Source organism: Macadamia integrifolia, chromosome 6 (assembly GCF_013358625.1).
Source record: "Macadamia integrifolia cultivar HAES 741 chromosome 6, SCU_Mint_v3, whole genome shotgun sequence".
NCBI classification, from domain to species: Eukaryota; Viridiplantae; Streptophyta; class Magnoliopsida; order Proteales; family Proteaceae; genus Macadamia; species Macadamia integrifolia.
The window spans coordinates 19,719,627-19,724,742 of record NC_056562.1 but is presented as its reverse complement, the minus strand read 5'-3'; the positions used below and the strand labels follow the sequence as shown (position 1 = coordinate 19,724,742).

At 34.8% G+C, this 5,116-nt stretch overlaps 1 non-coding gene across 1 annotated transcript; it reads right to left on the bottom strand.

Moving 5' to 3' along the window:
- Positions 1–4,763: 4,763 nt before the first annotated feature.
- On the bottom strand, positions 4,764–4,870 carry LOC122082927. The gene has a single exon (XR_006141465.1). It is a non-coding gene; the product is annotated as a small nucleolar RNA R71 (small nucleolar RNA).
- Between the last annotated feature and the right edge of the window lie 246 nt (positions 4,871–5,116).

The following is a 5,116-nucleotide window of genomic DNA, read 5'->3' as shown; positions in this document are numbered from 1 at the left end:
ATTGGTCTTATGAGTTGGGAAAAACTTCTTAAGGAAGATAACTGTGAACTGTTCCCATGAGGTTATGGAATTTATGGATAACCCATACAACCACTTCTTAGCTTGGCCTTTTAATGCAAAAGTGATAAACCTAAGCTTAACAGCATCATTAGAAAGCTGTTGGATCTTAATTAGAACACATACCTCTTCAAATTCCCTTAGAAATAGGTATGCATCCTCAGAGGTCAACCTATGGAAGTGGGGCAACATAGTGATGTATTGAGATTTGAGTTAAAAATTATTACCTTGGGCTTGTGGTAGAACTATGCAGGAAGGTTGGACTGTTCTAGCAGGGTAGAACCTATCTTTCAGAGATTTAGGTGAAGGGTTTTGATGTTGGTCTCCCATATTAAAAGGTTTTAAAGAGAGCAAACGTATAGGGTCACTACTTGTTGGATCTCTTCTTTCTAACTGATTCTTAGTATTACGTGCCCACATAACACTCATGCAACAGAAAACTACCCACAACTAGAGTAAGACAAGCACAAAAGAATGGATAGCACAACTCTCTTTTTTATTATTTTTTTATTTCTTTGATTTTTTTTTGGCTTTTTGGGAGCTTACCGGCAAGGTCCGGGGTTGCTCAGGTCAATTCTTGAGGTACTGCTACAGGGGGAAACCTGTCTTTATCATACTGTGAGGCATGGCGACCTCTACTGATACAACTATTATTGCAAGTTGATCTTCTCAGGAATTCAATAAAAGAAAAGGAAAAACAAAATAAAGCTATCAAAACACTCTGATTTACCAAAAGAAAGCAAAAAATAACATGGAACTGTCTCCCTGTCAACGGCGCCAAAAACTTGTTTAAGATTTTAAAATGTAACCATAAGCGTACGGATTAGTGTAGCTATGGGTAGAATACAGAGAGAGTAGCCACTTTATTTTTTTTGCTTCTTTTAATAATGCGAAAGTGAACTAATTAAAGATTGTGATCTAATTCTAATTACCATCATAAACATATGTATCTAAAATAATGTCCTAACCATTCGTCATCTAAGAATTTAAACATGTAAGCCACGTAATTAAAATTAAATAAATAAACAGCTAAAATAAAACACCCCACGTAATTGAAAAGCAATGAAGAAAAAAAATGTTGAAATAAAAATTAAGTAAAAGAAAGGGGATAAAGCTAGAGAGAGACTCACAAGTAGGTTTCTCTACTTAGCCTGAGGGGTGCTTCATAATATGAGCTTCCCTACTTGACCAGAGAGTCACTCTTACAAGGGTTACTCTACTTGGCTTTAGGGAAAGGGAGACAATTAAAATAAAAACAATAAAATGATGGTTCTATGGCTAGTAGGGGCAAAGCCAACACATACACTAGCCATGAACCTTGGGGGAAATGGATAGCAATAATGTAACGACTAAAATTAAAATCCTAAATTAAGAAAGAAAGGGTAGTCAGAAGAGGGATTGAGAGGGGGGAGAGAAGACTACTAAAGGAGCCTACTTACTTGAACTTCAACCCTTGAACTAAAACTTGATCAATTTGAGATACTACCAGTACTAAAACCAGATTTGGAATAAATCAAATCTGAAATTTCTAGTACTAAAGAAAATAAATCTGAAGAAAAAAATTGAACTTGAAAGACATGCTTCATAGTTTGTTCTTGTCACCTAGAACTAAGCCTAGAACTAGAACTTGAAAATTACAACTTTAATTGTTTAAATAATAAAAATAAAAGACTGAATCAAAAACAAAAGTGCTTGCATTAATTGAATATAAAGAACTTACAAAAATTTTTAAAGCATAAACCTAGAATTAGAGCTAGAGAAAGAGATAGAGCAACTAAGAAAAAACCCTTGAAGAAGAATGAAGTGCCTCCTCCCCTTGTGTTAATTCTATTATATAGAGAATGGGGGAGGGAAGCTAAAAATTCTAGCTTCTAAAAAAAAGATTTTTTTTATCTTGTTGATGAGGTGGAGGAGAGAAAAGATAGAGAATTGTTGGAAGTAGGGAATCTCCAACGATTTTGCTTCCTTTTTCCTTATTTTATTTTTTATTTTTTTTCTCTCTTCTTCTTCAAACATGGGCAGCATCTTAGATGATTTTTTAATTATTTATTTCCTTTTTTTTTCTTTCCTATTTTTTTCTCCCTTTTTTCTATTTTTCTCTTTATTTCCTGATTTCTCTCTCCTCTTGGCGGACCTCCTTTGAGTGATGAGTAGGAGAGAGAAAATCTTCTAAAATAAAAACCTCGACGAAATGGCAGCTAAGAGGTTCGAACTTGAGACCTCCTAATAAGCAAGGGATTTTACACACCACAACTCACCAACTACGCTGGGTAGCTGTTGTTACCAAAAACGAATCTTCAATTACTTAAGGATGTGGTCCATCAATCCTTGTTGGTTGATGAGCACAATAATGTGTGAAATCTTAGGGATATAAGTGTACATTTTGCCCCACTTTGGATAGTACAACTTTTTTTTTTCTTTTTTTTTTTTAGTTTTCAAGTCTACAAGAGAAAGTGCTTAAATTGAATCAGGAACCAGTCCAAAAGTGGGACCCACTCATTGGTACCACATCCTCTCTCCTACAAAATCTTGAAGATTGTTTTCTCTCCTTGCCACTTCACAAGATCTTGAAGATGCTATGCAGAGATTCCTTTCTAATTTAATCAAGATTGCAAGATATTGGTGAGTATTGTAAGGAATGAATAGAATTTATTAATTTTAGAAACAGATTCTCTCTTTCCTCACACAATATCTCAGAGAATGAGGATTTTTACCAAGATTTAATTTAATTTTATTTTCTTTCTTTTCTTAAAGAAGACTTGTAGAAGGAAGGAGGCAAGAAAAAAAACCCTATAAAAGCCCCTTCCTCCCCCTCCTATTTTATTTCCCCTTAGTTTATTTTCTAATTTATGCTTAGTTTTCTTCTCTCTCTCCCTCTCTCACTCTTTAGTTTTAGTTCTTCTCTATTTTTTCTTTAATCACTTTTGTATTAGTTTTTTATGTCAATTAATGCAAGCACTCTTTTATTCTTATTCAGCCTTTTATGTTTATGATTTATGCAATTAAGTTATAATTTTTAAAGTTATAGTTCTAGGCTTAGATCTAGGTGACAAGATCACGAGCCGTGGAACATCTTCTTTTTTCAAGTTCAGTTTTTCTTTTTCAATATTTGTTTTCTCTAGTACTAGAAATTTCAGATTTGGTTTATTCCAGATATAGTTTTTAGTACTGTTAGTATCTCAAATCACCCAAGCTTTCAAGTTCAAGCATTGATTCAAGTAAGTAGGCTCTTTCAGTAGTCTTCTCTCCCCCCTTTCATTCCCTCTTCTGACTACCCTTTCTTTCTTAATTTAGGATTTTAATTTCAGTCATTACATTATTGCTATCCCTTTCCCCAAAGGTTCATGGCTAGTGTATGTGTTGGCTTTGCCCCTCCTAGCCATAGAACCATCAATTTATTGCTTTTATTTTAATTGTCTCCCTTTCCTTAAAGCCAAGTATAGTAACCCTTATAAGAGTGACTCTCTGGTCAAGTAGGGAAGCTCATATTATGATGCATCCCTCGAGCTAAGTAGAGAAACCTACTTGTGAGTCTCTCTCTAGCTTTATCCCCTTTCTTTTACTTTATTTTTATTTCAATATTTTTTTCCTTTATTGTTTTTTTTTAATTGCGTGGGTTGTTTATTGTTTAGTTATTTATTTATTTAATTTTAATTGCGTGGCTTGCATCTTTAAATTCTTAGATGACGAATGGTTAGGACGTTATTTTACATAAATATGTTTAGGACGGTAGTTAGAATTAGATCACAACCATTAATCGGTTCACTTTTGCATTATTAAAAGAAATAAAAAAATAAAGTGGCTACTCTCCTTATGTTTGACCCGTAGCTACACTGATCCGTATGCTTGCGGTTACATTTAAAATCTCAAACAAGTTTTTGGCGCCGTTGCCAGGGAGACAGTTTCATGTTATTTTTTGCTTTCTTTTGGTAAATCGGATTTCTTTGTTTACTTTATTTTGTTTTTCCTTTTATTTTATTGAATTCCTGAGAAGAACAACTTGCAATAATTGTTGTATCGGTGGAGGTCGCCATGCCTCACAGTATGATAAAGACAGGTTTCGCCCTGTAGCAGTAGCTTAGGAATTGACTGAGTAACCCCGAATCCCTGTCGGTAAGCTCCCAAAAAGAAAAAAAATAAAAAAAAAATCATAAAAAAAAATCTTTGCTATCCATTCTTTTGTGCTTGTCTTACTCTAGTTGTGGGTAGTTTTCTATTGCATGAGTGTTAAGTGGGTATGTAATAATAAGAATCGGTTAGAAAGAAGAGATCCAACAAGTAGTGACCCTATACATTTGCACTCTTTAAAGCCCTTCAATATGAGAGACCAACAGCAAAACCCTTCACCTAAATCTCTGAAAGATAGGTTCTACCCTGCTAGAACAGCCCAACCTTCCTGCATAGTTCTACCACAAGCCCAGGGCAATAATTTTGAACTCAAATCTCAATACATCACTATGTTGCCCCACTTCCATAGGTTGTCCTTTGAGGATGCATACTTATTTCTAAGGAAATTTGAAGAGGTATGTGTTCTAATTAAGATCCAACAACTTCCTGATGTTGCTGTTAAGCTTAGGTTTATCACTTTTGCATTGAAAGACCAAGCTAAGAAGTGGTTGTATGGGTTACCGAAAAATTTCATAACCTCATGGGAACAATTCAAAATTGTCTTTCTTAAGAAGTTTTTCCCAACGCACAAGACCAATAAGCTCTGAAGTGATATCCTACAGTTTAGGCAAAAGCCTAGTGAGTCATTTTCCAAACTTATGGAGAGATTTAAGGATCTACTCCAAGAATGCCCTCACCATGGCCTAGACCTATGGCATTTATGTCAAATAATTTATGAGGGTATTGATTCCCCAACTAAACAAATGATAGAGTCTATGTGCCCTAAGGGATTCACATCCTTTACAGATGAAGGAAAGGCATGGGAATTCTTACTTGACTTAGCTGACAAAACCAGTGAGTGGGAATCAACCTACGAGAGTGAAAGAACCATAGGAGGAAAATGATATTTTGTGAATGGGATAGTAGCCAAGGAAGCCCATTTGGATAGCCT